Genomic DNA, 16,447 nt, shown 5'->3' on the forward strand with positions numbered 1-16,447 from the left:
TGTTTTTAGATATCTGTCCATTTCACACAGGGTTTCAAAGTTGTTGGTGTATAGTTGTTCTTACTAATATCTTCCAATCCTTTGTATATCTGTGGCATCAGTTGTAATCTCTCTTTTTTCATTTCTGATTTTATTTATTTAGGTCCTCTCTCTCTCTTTCTCTCTCTCTCTCTCTGATGAGCCTGACTAAAGGCTTTTTGATTTTGTTTATCTTTTTTAAAGGACCAGCTCCTGGATTTATTGATCTTTTGAATTTTTCTTTTAGTCTCTGTGTCATTTAATTTTGCTCTTATCCTGATTATTTCCTACCTTCTACTTGCTCTGCACTTTGTTTGTTGTTGTTCCTCCAGTTCTTGTAGATGTAGGGTTAGGTTGTTAATTTGAAATGTTTCTATCTTTTTTAGGTAGGCCTGTATTTCTGTGAACTTCCCTCTCAGGACTGCTTTCTCTGTGTCCCATAGGTTTTGGACTGTTGTGTATTCATTTTCATTTGTTTGTTGAAACATTTTGATTTCTTTGTTGATCTCATTATTAATGTAATCATTGTTTAATAGCATGCTATTAAGTCTCCATGAATTTAAATGTTTTTTAAGAACTTTCTTTTAAAGATTTGATTTAATTTTAGACAAAGTGTAAGAGAGGGAGAAGGATGAAGGAGAGAAGCATGAATGTGTTACTGCCTCTTGAGTATCCCCCGCTGGGGAACCAGCCCCAGGTCCATGCGTTTGCCCTGACTGTGCATCGAGCCAGCAGCTACCCGGGTCACAGGCTGGCACTCAATGCACTGAGCCACATCAGCCAAGGTGAATTTGAATGTTTTTGAGTTTTTATTTACTTTTTAAAAAGAAAAAACAGTTTAATTTCAAGAGTTTGAATAAGGTAGAGAATGCAGGCCACATTTTATATTTTATAAATGCAAACTGTTACATAATAAATACAAAATAGAAAGAGTAATAACTATTATCAGGGATGATCTGCATTGATATAATTTGAGTATTCTTATCAAGCACATTTATAGGAAGGATCTCTGTTGTCAAATTTATTCATGGGATGTGGTAGGTGAATATCTGTAGGAATGCAATTGTCCACTTTTCCACTCAGAAATAATCCTGTGTCTGTCCAGTCTACACTCAGAACTTTGTCTTCATGAGCAGGAAAATCATAGAGAGGAGCCTTACAACTTCTCATATCCCACAGCTTGGCAATGTTATCTAAAATACCTGAAATCAGCTGCTTCTCATGGGTAGGAGGCCACTTTACTTCTGTGACCCAGCCTGTATGTGAGGTTAGGGACAGTGACACCAAAGAACCATCTTTAGTTTGGGGATCCCACAGTCTTATATGTCTGTCTGTGCTTCCAGATGCTGAACGTTTATGAAGTGAATAGGAGATACAATTAAATACTTTATTTCCTGTCAAAGTTGACTAAAGACTGCCAGACTCAAAATACCACACTCTGATTGTGTGATCCTAGGATGCGCTGCAGATTTCTTCAGCATCTGACCACAGAACTGAGGAAATTGCTTCCTAGTTATTTCCCATTGCTGTTTTCTGTTTCTTTCTAGGTTGATTTGTGGGTTCCTTCATTTCTTCTTCTTCATCTGTAGGGACCGTGGACCAGATCTTTACATCTTATCCCAAGAGCCACTGCAAAATGTAGTTCCTGTGCTATCAACAGCTATAGAATGCACACTTCCAGCATGACCTCTGCAGCAGTGTAGGGCTTTCACTTTATTTCTCTCTACATTCTACTCCCATAAGAGAAGAGTGTGATCTATAGAGGCACTCAGTAGTAGGTAAGATAAGTTGTCTTTTTTCACCCAGGCCACATCTTTTGCAACATCTGTATGTCCCACAATTGTCATTATTGGCTCCTTCCAAGGATCAGATCCAAGAAGTCTTAACATAAGAACCAGTCAAGATCCATTCCTCTGCCTCTTTGATTGAACTGATCCAGTTATCATGGAATAAGCAGTGCTCTGGCTGATGCACCATATACTTCTCCACATATTCTAGTTACACAACCTCTTCAGGTGAGATGTATTCCAGTTCCATGTGTTTGACCCAAGGCTTTTGCAGAAACTGGCCTTTGATAAGGAAGTCAAACTCCACATGTTTATTGATCTCGCTTTTGGCCTCCAGCAATTTATTAATAATGTTACTAAGGTCAGAAATTTCAGAAGCTGCAGGGATTGAGAAGGGAACATCATCTACTGTATATTTCTTGTTGTGAGTGAAGAAGTCTGTCTAGAGCTGAACCATCATGGGAAGTGGGCACAAAAGTTGTCCACAGAAACATATGGAGTAACACAGAATGCGTGCTCTGGTCCCTTTGAAAAGCAGAACCTCACTCTACCAAGATTCTTTGTGGGGTCTCCCCTCTAACTTTATGCTTTAAATTCCCAGTTTTTATTTTTTAAATTATTGTTCAAGTACAATTCTCTCCATTTTCATCCCACCGCAACCCCTATCCCCACCTCCCACCCTTGAACCTACCCCCTTTGGCTTTGTCCCTGTGTTCTTTATAAATGTTCCTTAATGGCCCTTCCACTATTATCCCTCTCCACCCTCCTCTCTGGTAATTGTCAATTTGTTCTTTATTTCAATGTCTCTGGTTGTATTTTGCTTGCTTGTTTGTTTGTTGATTAGGTTCCACTTATAGGCAAGATCATATGGTATTGCTCTTTCACTGCCTGGCTTTTTTTCACTTAGCATAATGCTTTCCAGTTCCATCCATGCTGTCACAAAGGGCTTTTGAGTTTTTGCTTGAAGTTGGTTTGTAGTTTCAAGCCTTTGTGGTCTGAGAAAATGCTTGATATGATTTCCATTTTCTTGTATTTGTTGAGGCTTGTTTTGTGTACCATCATGTGGTCTACCTTTGAAAATAATCCATGCGCATTTGAAAAGAATGCATATTTTGCTTCTTTGAGATGAAAGTTTAAGTGTTCATTGTCATTTAGATTCAATTTCAGTTTCACTATTTTGTCTTTCTTACTTAATTGAAAACTTCCGTTTACACACTTTACCAACAGTAAATATTTATGATTCCTGAAATAATATTAATTCCCTTGATATGTCCTCTGTGTGTGTTTGTACATACACATATGTATGTGCCTCAATTTAACTATTAAAACTGTTCAATTTGGAAAATATTCACTATTGCTTAAAAAAAATCAAAACACACACCTCAGTACCTGACTATGGAGCTTAATATTAAGAATGCTAGTCAGGAAATTCAGTAAATAGTAATATCAAATATAGAAAATCTCTTTAAAACTCACCCAAAGTAACTCAACTAAATGCCTTTTTTCCTTTAGTTAAACAATTTTGATTTTCAAACAAACATAATATAACAGGAAGTACATTTGCATTTAGAGCCCAAATCTCCCTCTTACTAGTTAGCAGGAAAGTTACATGACTTTTATCTTCATCACTTCTTTTTCACAAGAAAAATAGGAATCATAGTAAGCTGATGTATATAAAGAGCTTAGTGGAGTACTAGGTGCACAGAAGTCCTCAGAAATGTTACTTCTTATTCTCTGTTCAATGACTGTGAACAGAGGTTTCTGAAATGATTCTCAAGGTTTGAAATCTGCATGACTGCAGGCATGAATCACAGAATGTGAAAGCTATTAGGAGGAAGTGGGATCCTGGTGTCCCTTCCTGTCTCAGTTATGGATCATGCTTGGTTTGCCCTGGCGTTATGTGTGTTAAGGGGAATGATACTAGAGAACACAGGCACTCAACCTCCTCCTCTGTATTTTACTTCTGCATAACCCAATACTCCTATTTCAATACCACTGAGTCTTTGTTACAGAGATAAAAATACTATGAAGTTCTGCAGCACACTTGTAAATTGGTACTCAGATAATCTTTTATGCCAGATAACAGATTTTTTAGTAAATAAAATTTTCCTTATTATTTATGTTCTCACCAATCATTTTTATATGGGGAATTGGCTTACAATAAAGATTTTGTTGAACAAATAAGGAAAAGTCCAAGGCAGCAAGTGGTCCAGTCATTTCCCCCTTAAATAGCCCTTTCTGTCAAGAAATAGATATGTCTGATAACCTTTTATTGTATTAGTCACCTCCCCTTCTCCCCCAAATCCCCCATGTACTTACAACCATTATTAAATTGTTTTCACTCTCTTGGTTAAACATATTTATCTTTTTGATTTAGATTTGTTCTTTCAGTTTTTAAAATCTTTGAGCATGATCAGAAAATAACCATATTGATTTTCACTAATACCTTTCTTTGTTTAGTAAAGGCATTGGCTAATTCATATTAATCAGAATGACTGCTTCTATGTTTAATATTATTGAATGTCCCTTATCACTTAATGATATATGAAAGAGTAATAAGTTTTATTAAGAGTAACAATGAAAAATGCAACTGTGAATGGACAGTGAACTCCAATTCACACACCCTTGTATATTTGAGGACAGAAAATGCATGACTTCATTTTTCATTGTCTTTTCACTTACCATGACAAGAGCTTGAGTCAGACAAAACCACAATAATAGCTTAGATTTAAATCAAGTTCCACATTGAGCCACACAGATTAAGAAGTACAAATTGGTAGTTAGAGAATAGTCATAAGGTTATAAATGCGATAACTATGTATCACATAGTGATACAGGTGGGTATCACTATGTGGGTATCACTAGGTGGGTACTTAAACCCGTGGCGGGACCATTCTGTAAAGTACATGAATTTCCAGCCACTATGTTGTACATCTGAAACTAATACAGAATAATATTGACTGTAAACTATAATTGAAATATTAATTAATTAATTAGCTAGAAGAAAAATAAGACTAGGTCAGGTATATTTTACATAAGTGTGAATGATAGAGAGAAGGGATAAATGGGGATATTCTCTTTCCTATCTCAGGGGTTTGCTATTTGTACTTAACATGTTGCACCTACTGTTGGGGATTGGTGGCGGGGGAGCTCGCCTGTCAGACATATCACTGTATACTTGTTCTGTATGCAATATCTGAATGCTCATCCTGTTCTCTTCTCAAAGGAAATGTAGAAAACAAAGATGAAAGCTATCTTGTACTTTGTTCCCCAAGGAAGGTCAAAATCACTGGGTTCAGAGTCCTTCTATGAGGATGCAGTATTTCAGTTTCCAATTTGTCAATCTTGTTTTTAAAATGATACAGAAGACAGGAGACAGTGTGGTTGTCTGAATTCTAATCATGCTTCTGCTTCTAACAGTTATCTCTGGGCAACAAATTTGGTGCTCTCTGGACAGCAGTTACTGCTATTTGCCAAATGAAGACACTAGATTAGGAATGATCTTACATTCCCCTCTTAGCTGTAATGATACTCTTTGTTTTTCTATGTAAACTTTTCTCAACCAAGTATTTGAAAATTCATATTAAACTAAACCATGTCAAATATTAGATGCTCTGTACAGATCAAGTAAGCAAAACATACAGACGAGTTCATGTAAACATTTGAGACTTCATTATTGAAATAGCAGAAAAATATGTAGAAATGAAAAGGTAGATTTTAAGGAAAAGGGCTTTTTTCTTTTTCATTGTTTTTCAGTAACAACTGTCCCCATTCTCCTCTATTGCTGTCCACTGCCCTTCCTACCCCTCCCACATACAATCCTCCCCCATGTTGTCCTTGTCCATGGGTCCTTTATACATATTCCTTGACTAGATACTTCCTCTTCTTTCCCTCATTATCCCCTCCCCCTTCCCCTATGTTCACTGTCTTCTTTGTTTCCAAGTCACTGGTTCAATTATCCTTCTTTGTTTTGTTGATTAGGTCCCACATATAGGTAAGATCATATGGTATTTGTCTTTCACCACCTGGCTTATTTCACATAGCATAATAGTCTCTAGTTCCATCTATGCTGTCACAAAGGGTAGGAGTTCCTTCTTTCTTTCTGCTGTGTAGTATTCCATTGTGTAAATATACCATAGTTTTTGGATCCACTCATTTACTGATGGGCACTTAGGTAGCTTCTGGCACTTGGCTATTGTAAATTATGCTGCTATGATCATTGGGGTGCAGGGGCTCTTTTGGGTTGGTGTTTCAGGGCTCTTAGGGTCTAATCCCAGCAGTGGAATTGCCAGGACAAAAGGCAGTTCCATTTTCAGTTTTCTGAGGAAATTCCATACTGTTTTCCACAGTGGCCTCACCAGACTGCATTCCCACCAACAGTGCACTAGGGTTCCATTTACTCCACATCCTCTCCAACACTTGTTTGCTGATTTGTTTATGATGGCCATTCTCAACTGTATGAAATGGTATATCATTGTGGTTTTAATTTGCATCTCTCTGATGGCTAGTAATGATGAGCATTTTTTCCTATGACTTTGGGCCTTCTCTATGCCCTCCTTGGAGAAGTGTCTGTTCAGGTCTTTTGCCCATTCTTTAATTGGGCTTTTGTCTTCCTGGAGTGGAGTCGCGTGAGTTCTTTATATATTTCGGAGATCAAACCCTTGTTTGAGGTATCATTGAAAAGTATGTTTTCCCATACAGTTGGTTCTCTTTTCATTTTAATTCTGTTTTCATTAGCCATGCAGAAGCTTTTTATTTTGATGAGGTCCCATTTGTTTATTCTTTCCTTTATGTCCCTTGCTCTATGGGACACATAGGTAAAAATATTGCTGTGTGGAATATCTGAGACTTTCCTGCCTATTTTTTCCTCTAGGACTTGTATGGTGTCATGCCTTATTTTTAAGTCTTTAGCCACCTTGAATTTATTTTTGTAAACGGTGTAAGCTGGTGATCAAGTTTCTTTTTTTTGCATGTAGCTGTCCAGGTCTCCCAACATCATTTGTTGAAGAGTCTATTTTTACTCCATTTTGTGCTTCTGCCCCCTTTGTCAAATATGAATTGACTATAGAGACTTGGGTTCACAAATCAGTAAACGTAATACATCACATAAACAAAAGCAAAGCCAAAATCACATGATCATACCAATAGATGTGGAAAAACCATTGGATAAGTAAGGTACAACACTCATTTATGATGAAAACACTGAGCAAAGTGGGAATAGAGAGCATTTCTCAACATCACAAAGGCCCTATACGAGAGACCTACAGTGAACATCATACTCAATGGGAAAAAAAATAAAAGTTTTCCTACTAAAATCGGGAACAAGGAAAGGATGTCGGCTTTCACCACTCCTAATCAACATAGTATTGGAAGTCCTAGCCACAGCAATCAGACAAGAAAAAGAAATAAAAGGCATCCAAACTGGAAAGGAGGAAGCAAAACTGCCATTGCTTGAAGATGACATGATGGAAAATCCTATAGACTCCACCAAAAAACTACTCAACCTAATAAGTGAATTTGGCAAAACAGTGGGATGCAAAGTCAATATTCAGAAATCAAGGGCATTTTTAGGCACAGATTTTCAAATCTAATGTTTCCCAAACTTGTGTGCACAGAAGAATCATCCAGTCTGCCAGTAAAAGGAATGGGGGGTGGGTAGAGAGATGGGGGAAGAGGAGAGAGAGGGAGAGAGAGAGAGAGAGAGAGAGAGAGAGAGAGAGAGAGAGAGAGAGAGAGATTTCTAGACCTTTTCCAAGCTTCTCTGCCTGATAAGCTATATTTTTTTAGAAAACATTCCTGGTGATTTTTAAAATCAAACAAATCTAGGAAACTCTGGTCTAATTCAAAATAAGGAAGAAAACAGTCATGGTTGCATAAGAATCCAATGTTTGCATTTGCTCACCCATTCATCTATTCAGAAAACTAAAGTATTGAGTACTTTGCATTCCTGGCACTCTTCTAGGAACTGGAGATTGAAGAGTAAGCAAGACAAATCCCTGCTATCTCAAAATTTACATCTTAGTAAGAAAAATTAAAAAATAGGAATTATATAATCAGTTCTTTACAGTTATGTGGAATGCTATTGAGTATTTAAGTATGTCATTAAGGTACATGCTGGGGAGATATGACTTCCTTAGGGGTGCCTGAAGGCTTATTTGAGGAAAAAATGTTTAAGCTGATGTATGAATGATGAATAGACTTTAGCTAGGTGACAAGATAGAAAAGATCATTCCAGGCAGAAGGGAAGATCACTGGCATTGGCCTGGATCAAGAGAGTCAATTAAAATCTTAGAAACTTCCATTGAAAGTTGACTACAGAAAGGAGTTAAACAGTCAACATTAGCTATAGCCCACAGTGGTAACAAACTGATATATGCCCAGTTGATGCATGTGCCAACCAGACAGGACTCAGACCTTGGCATGAGTCCCAGATTAGACTTCTGAACTTCCCCAGCCTTGTGACCTTTCCCACGAAACCAATATGCTTCAATACCAGAGGACAATATTCTACTACATTGCTCACAGTTCGTAGTTGAACATTTTAAGGCAGTGTAGCATAGTGGGGGAAGTGTGTGGGTTTAGAGACAGCAGATAAATTAAATTGAGCTCTATCACTAACTACATGATTTTAGGGAGGTCACTTAATCTCATTAACCTTGACTTGTTAAAATATTATAGATATCATTTTGTAGAATGTCCTTCAATATGAGTTTGCCTAAGTTTCCCTCATGATTATATATAATCTCTGCATTTTTGACTGAAGTATTTTCAGACAGAGTACATTGTCATTCTGCCCTGTCAGGTGGTACATGATGTTTATTTGTCAGCATAAGGTAGTGCTAAATTTTGTCACTTGATTAATATGATATCTGTCCTGATTTTTCTACTATGCAGTAATTTGTTTATGTTGGCTACTCTGACCGGTGTGAGATGGTACCTCATTGTGGTTTTAATTTGTATCTCTCTGATGGCTAGTGATGCTGAGCATTTTTTCATATGTCCCTGGGCCCTCTGTATGTCTTCCTTGGAGAAATGTCTGTTCAAGTCCTTTCCCCATTTTTTAATTGGGTTGCTTGTCTTCCTGGAGTGGAGTTGTGTGAGTTCTTTATAGATTTTGGTGAGGTGGGGGAGGGAGGTGGGATTGGCTGGGATGGGGGTGGAGGGATGGGGAGAAAATACAGACAACTGTAATTGAATAACAATAAAATTTTTTAAAAAAGAACAATTATACCACATGGGACATAGGCCACATACTCACAATATCAAAATAAAGAAAGTTATTACTGAAAATGAAAGCAAAAAAGAGGCCATAGTGAAGAGTGCTGCAAGAGAACAGAACAAATGTTCTAAAGCAGGAGCTTGAGGTGTTCTAGGAAACAAAAGGAAACATATAAGGCAAAGAAGAACAGGGTATGAAGGGATGGGAATGGGGTGAGAAAAGGTAAATACAAGAGCCCTAGGCAACTGGAAAGGGAATGGGCACAGCACAAAATGCTGATGTGCCAACTCCAACCATATTTCCTGGTGCCTGAGGCATCTGTTAAAGCAGTGGTTCTTAAATTTAATATACATCAGAAGCCCCTGGAGGGCTTGTAAAAACACAGATTGCTGTGTTTCAACCTCTCAGTTTCTGATTCAGTAGGTCTAAGTTGAATTCTGATAATACACATTCTTAACAAGTTCCCAAGTGACGTTGATGATACTGTCCAGGCACTACACTTTGCAACCACTGCACCAAGGTCTTTACTACTCAAACTGAGATATATGTACCCCTGGTGGGTCATCAAATACATAGGCAAAACATAATTAAGACGGGTTTATTGCAAGGCTTCTCGTATAAAGGATATTGAACATTATTTTAAACAAACTTTGATAAAAAGAACTTGTTCACTTGGATTTTTCTTAGCTAAACATCTATAAAAATATAAAAATAACATTAAATAATAGCAAAGGTGTTTATGTAGAGAGCTAAGATAATAGGCCCCAGGTACCTTTTCTGAAAGAGCAGGTCTGGAAGGTACAGTTCTAGGCAACCCTTCTTTTAAAAAAAATATTTATTTATTTTTAGAGGGGAAGAGATGAAGAAAGATATGGAGAGAAACATCAATGTGTGATTGCCTCTCGTGCACTTCCTCCTGGGGACCTGACCTGAAACCCAGGCATGTGCCCCTAGACTTGGAATCAAACTGGCAACCCCTTGCTTTGCAGGCTGGCACTCAATACACTGAGCCACACCAGCCAGGTCTAGGCAACCCTTCTTAGGCATCAGGTAATGGTGAATTTATTTTTATGGGTCAGTGGGAATACCAATTTTAGTTGATGGCATGACTTTGAGCTGGGGTGAATGGCTATGAATAGTAGTTGGGGAAATCCACCCTTCCAGTCCTGTGAAATATGGGGTTGAGTGTTAGAAGAGGCAAGGCTAAAGGATTTAGGAGATTATTCTCATTGTGTAAAAGAGATAAGGAGGACATGCACCAGAGAGGCAATGGACAACCAGTAACTACTACAAAGCAAGGACATGCTAAGTAAAAGATGAGAGATTGGGAAATACATGTAGATGTAGCTAAGGCAGGAGTACTTTTATTGTGCCCTTCAATCTCTGTTTACTAAAAAATGCACACACGTTACTGTTTGAAGCTATAATAAACATGCACAGTTGGTTGAATATAAAAAAACCAGAAACTTTTATTTCAACAAGGTAAGTATTAATTGAAATAAATTTCCATCTCATTTAGGGGAAAAGGCAAGGTATTCCCAATGGCCTACAAAGTTCCTTCATGAATTGCCCTTCATTTACCTACCTTACTACTATCCTTCACACTGTCCCTCAAAAATATGAAAACACTCCTGCCTCAGGCACTTCTCGGTTGCTTTACCTTTGCCTGGAACCTTCTTTAAGATATTCTCATGGCTCTGTGTCAGGCTTCTTAATGGAGCCTTCCATGACCATCTTATTTAAAATTGTAACCCTTCAGTTCAGTTATCCCCCCTTCCCCTTTACTTTTCTCCATGGCATTTAATACCTACTAATGTGCTATATGATACACTCATTTTTTTTGTCACCCCATCTGGAATGTAAGCTCCAAAAGAGAAGATATTTTTTCTGTTTTGTCCACTTGTATATCCCTAGCACCTAGGACAGTGACTTGAACACAAATATTGGCCTGAGGTATGAGGAATTTCACAAATTGAGGCTTTATTATTTGGAAGTCATTATTTGGAAAATTTGTAAAGAAAAAAAATATAATTCTGCTTCCTAGATTATAGATAAATATAGGCTTCTCAGACTGCTCTTGTCTTATCACAACTATTTATGAAACTGGTTCAAAATAGATTCTGACAGCTCTTGATGGTATGACTCAGTGGATTGAGTGCCAGCCTATGAATCAGGGGGTTGCAGGTTTGATTCCCAGTCAGGGTACATGCCTGGGTTGAGGGCCAGGTCTCCAGTGGGTGGGGGGGAGCATGAGAGACAACCACACATTGATGGTTCTCTCCCTCTCTTTCTCCCTCCCTTCTCCTCTGTCTAAAAATAAATAAAATCTTTAAAAAAAGACTCTGATAATTATGCTGGCATTATAGAAATGGGAAATGAGATATAGAAATGATGGAGTTATATTAATTATTAATCAACCAATAAGAATTACTCACTCTACCAGGTAGAATGGATTAAGCTCTGCTACAATAACAGACAACCTCCAAAATCTGGATTCTATCGACAAAGGTCCACTTCTTCTTCAGGCTATATGTCCATTACATTTTGGTAGGAGTGAAGGCCTATATCTCTGCTCCATGTAGTCACTCAGGGACCCAAGCTAAAAGAGGATCTACCATTTTAAAATCCCTTCATATCAAAATGAAGGTTTAGGGTTTGCTACAGCAAAGGAAGAGAGCATGGAGAATCACAGGTCTCTAAAATGCTTCCACAAAGAAGTGAAACATATCACTTTTGCTTACTTTTCATTGGCCTAAAAAGGTCATATGGCCATGATTAAATTCAAGGTGGAAAGACCAGAATCAGAATATTAGTGAAACTAATACACCCACAAAATGTACCATCTCATCTCTGTGCCAAATCCTGTGCTAGGCATTAGGTATGGAAATGAGAAAGAATCCATCCCTAATCTTAAGGAACTCATAGGCTAGGATAAAAGACAAACAGGCAATATTAAATAATAAGTAAGATAGTAATTGAATGTGGAAGATAGGTGATGGGTAGGGCAGGGGACAGTAATGGTGAAAAAACAGGAAAAGCTGTAATTGAACAACAATAAAAAAGGTGAAAAAAATACCTTCTGTCCCTGAGCTTCAAATTAGCAAATATAAGTATCTGCACTGAGAAATCATGGACAATAGTGTTTAAGTATACAGACTGCAATCAGACTTTTTTGGTACAAATTCTGGGTCTACTCTGTATGTGATCCTGGGCAAGTGTGTCTCAGAGTCCTCATCTTTAAAATGGATCCCTGGATGGTGTGGCCCAGTGGGTTGAGCACTGTCCTTGGAACCAAAAGATCACCAGTTCAAATCCTGGTCAAGGCACATGCCTTGGTTGCAGACCAGATCCCTGGTTGGGGGTGTGTAAGAGGCAACCAATAGATATTCTTTCCTTCCCTTTCCCCCTCTCTAAAAATATCAATAAAATCTTTAAAAAAATAAAATGGAAAAAGAATGATATGCACCTGGCTGAGGACTTGTGAGTCAAATAGCATAATCTATATAAAGTGGAGAACCTGGTGCACAGTGAGTGTTTAAAAAATCTTAGCTTTTCTGCAGCAGCTCCACTTCAATATGAATACCTCAAGTTCGACAATAGTAGTAATAATATTGGCTTGGCCAAAAGTTCCTTTATTTTGAACTTGGAAGATGGCGGCGAGATATGTGGGAGCAGAGTCCACTTCCCCTCAACACCAGTGAAACACCTAGCTGATCTGAGGATCAGAGCGAACAGCCAATGGTATTCCAGAATATATGAAGATCGGAGACCAAAACTAGAGGACACTGAAAGATCAGAGGGTAAGAAGAGTGCTTAAGGACAATAAGGTCCCTGAGACCAGCTCGGGGGCCAGGGCGGTTGAAGCCCCCGGCCCTGACACAGGGTCTGCTGCAGGATTTTTGGGAGAGAGACAGGCTGGGCTGTGTGAGAGGCCAGGTGCTTGTTTGGACCAGGGGGGTTTGAATAGGAGGAATTTCTCGAAAAGAAAAAGAGAAAATAGAGGCACTCAGGGGCTAGTTAAAGAACTCTCCGCAGCAGCAGCTGCTGCCTGTGGCGCCCGTTCCCCCTCAGCCCCTGGACTGTGAACATAGGATAAGCAGCCACAGCACACCTGAAGCCCAGTTGACATGCACCCAGATTAGTGGACTGGGCGCCCACAACTGAAACCCAGGGTGGGCACGCACCCCGATACGCGACCTGGCTGCCTGGGCGCACAGACCCAAAGTGCCTGGCTGGGCGCGCAACTCCATCAGTGGCCTGGGCAACCACACCTGAAATGCTGACTGGGCGCCAACAGCTAAAACCTCGGGGGATGCGCACACGGATGAGGGGCTGGCTGCCCCTTGAACAGGACCAAAGCCTTGGATAAGCTGCGCAACCCTATCAACAGCCTGGCTGCCTGAGGACGACCACACCTAAAAGCAACTGTTCAGGAACAACTCCCATGTGGCCTCTGCACACAGAGTCCTGCAGGGCCAACTGGCTCTCTAGGAGGAAGGCAGATGCCCAGCAGAGGGGAGCTGCAGGGCTAGGAGAGACTGCATTTCCGGGAAAGAACTGACCTAGTAGGGGGCTGAACTACCCTGAAGGAACACCAAGGGACCCTAGCATTTAAGACAGCAAAGAGCAAGAAGGTGGAGTGTGAGTTGCCCCTAATTGGTGCACCTCAAGGACAGCACAACTGGTGTACTAAAGGCCTAGTGGGGACCAGAAGGACCCTGAGGAACTGAAATGGAGGCTGGACAACAGCAAAGAGTGTGGTTCAGGAAGGGAGAAAAGTGAAAGGAATCCCTCCAAACACCCCCTCCAGTTTCACAGACACGAAGATCAGCAGAACTAACCTGTCCAGTTTAAAGCCAGCAGAAGACTTTTTTTTTCCTCCTTTCTCCCTAAATTCCTTCTTCCTTTCTTTGTTTATTTCTTCTTCCTTCCATCCTTTACCTTTTTTCCTTTCTTCCTGTCTTATTTTATTTATTTATTTTTGTTTTAATTTTAGTTTAAATTCCTCATCTTTCCTATGATCTTCTTTATCCTTCCTTCCTTCCTTCTTTCCTTCCCTCCTTCCTTCCTTACTTCCTTACATTCCTTTTGTATTCCCTTTTCCCCTCCTTCCCTTATTTATATATTTTCCCTTCTTTCTCCTTTACCACAGGTGAGACAATAAAACCTGGAGGGCCAAAAAGACAAGAGTTAGACGGTTGTAGACCCATAAATGTGAGCTCAAGACCAGTGAGTGCAGCAGACTAAGAAGACGACACCAATGAATGTAATTGGCATTCTACCATAGAAGTGCATACCATAAACCCAGGGAGTAGGCACAGATCAATTTAAGAAGCAGAGGCTAACAAAAGAGTTACACAAAAAATGGGAAGACAAAGAAACAATGCCCAAAGGAAAAAGAAAACGAGGAAGTCTCAGCAAGAATGCTAATTGAAAAAGAGGCAAGTCAAGTATCAGATACTGAGCTCAAAGCAATGGTTATGAGAAAGCTCACTGAGCTCTCAGAGATCACAGAGAACTACCAGAAAGTACAGGGAAACTACAATGAACTCACTGCAAACTATATCAACATGTAAAAGGAAATAGAAACTATCAACAAGGGCCAGGAAGAAATGAAGAATACAATTTCTGAATTGAAGAACAAAGTAGAAGGAATGAAAAGCAGACTTGATGAAGCAGAGGATCGGATCAGCGAGCTGGAGGACAAAGTAGAAAAAAACACCCAGAAAGAGCAAGAAAAGGAAAAGAGGCTCAGAAAGAATGAAGAGGCAATAAGGGAAATGCAGGACAACATGAAACGTAAGAATATCCATATAATAGGAATACCAGAAGAAGAAGAAGAAGAGCAAGGGATAGAAAAACTGTTTGAAAAAGTAATGATGGAAAATTTCCCTAATTTGAGGAGAGAAGAAGTCACCCAAATCCAGGAATCACAGAGAGTCCCAAGCAAGAGGAACCCAAAGAGGCCCACTGCAAGACACATCATAATTAAAATGACAAATTTCCAAGACAAAGAGAGGATCTTAAAGGCAGCAAGGGAGAAAAAGGAAGTAACATACAAGGGAGCCCCAATAAGGTTAGCAACTGACTTCTCAATGGAAACGCTCCAAGCCAGAAGAGAATGGCAGAAAATATTCCAAGTAATGAGAACCAGAGACCTACAACCAAGACTACTTTACCCAGCAAGACGCTCAATCTAGATAGAAGGCCAAATAAAGATTTTCCCAGACAAAAGAAGTCTAAAAGAATACACCTCCACAAAACCAGCTCTGTAGGAGATGGTAAAGGGAATGCTTTAAGGAAAGGAAGAAAAAGAGAGAGAGGAACACAGGTAGGAAAAAATGGCAATGAATAACTACCTATCGACAATAACCTTAAATGTAAATGAAATAAATGCTCCAATCAAAAGACATAGAATAGCTGAATGGATAACAAAACATGACCCACACATATGCTGCCTACAAGAGACCCATCTCAGGACAAAAACTTACACAGATTGAAAGTGAAGGGCTGGAAACAAATTTCCCAAGGAAATGGTCAGGAAAAAAAAGCAGGGGTAGCAATACTCATATCAGACAAAATGGACTTCAAAAGAAAGGCCATAAAGAGAGAAACAGATGGTCACTTCATAATACTCAAAGGAAGAATCCACCAAGAAGACATCAACATTGTAAATATATACGCACCCAACATAGGAGCACCCAAATACATAAAGAAAATCTTGGAGGACTTCAAGAAAGATATTGACAGCAACACAATTATAGTAGGGGACTTTAACACCCCACTGTCAAAAATGGCCAGGTCGTCCAAACAAAATATCAAGAAGGTTAATGTGTCACTTAACAATACCCTAGAGGAAATGGACTTAACTGATATATATAGAGCTTTTCATCCCAAAGAAGCAAAATACACATTCTTTACAAGTGTCCATGGAACTTTTTCAAAGATAGACCACATGATACGACACAAAGCAAGCCTCAACAAATTCAAGAAAATTGATATTGCATCAAGCATTTTCTCTGACCACATGGGACTGAAACTAGAAACCAACCTCAAAGGAAAAATCCCAAAACACTCAAAATGATGGAGACTGGCTAGCATGCTATTAAACAATGAATGGGTTAAGAATGAGATTAGGGAAGTAATCAAAAACTTTGTGGAAAGAAATGAAGACCAACTCACAACAACCCCAAACCTATGAGAAACAGCAAAGGCAGTCCTGAGAGGGAAATTCATAGCAATACAGGCCTACCTTAAAAAGATAGAAACATTTCAAACAAACAACCTAACACTACACCTACAAGAACTGGAGGAAAAACAACAAAGACAGCCCAGAGCAAGCAGAAGGAAGGAAATAACCAAGATCAGAGCAGAGTTAAATGACATAGAGACTAAAAGCATAATTCTAAGGATCGATGAATCC

The 16,447-nt window shown here is 39.1% G+C and overlaps 1 pseudogene; it reads right to left on the minus strand.

Annotated features, from left to right (window-relative positions):
* Positions 1-1,039: 1,039 nt before the first annotated feature.
* On the minus strand, positions 1,040-1,964 carry LOC112298530 (ribosome biogenesis protein WDR12-like; annotated as a pseudogene).
* Between the last annotated feature and the right edge of the window lie 14,483 nt (positions 1,965-16,447).

Source organism: Desmodus rotundus, chromosome X (assembly GCF_022682495.2).
Source record: "Desmodus rotundus isolate HL8 chromosome X, HLdesRot8A.1, whole genome shotgun sequence".
Lineage (NCBI taxonomy): Eukaryota > Metazoa > Chordata > Mammalia > Chiroptera > Phyllostomidae > Desmodus > Desmodus rotundus.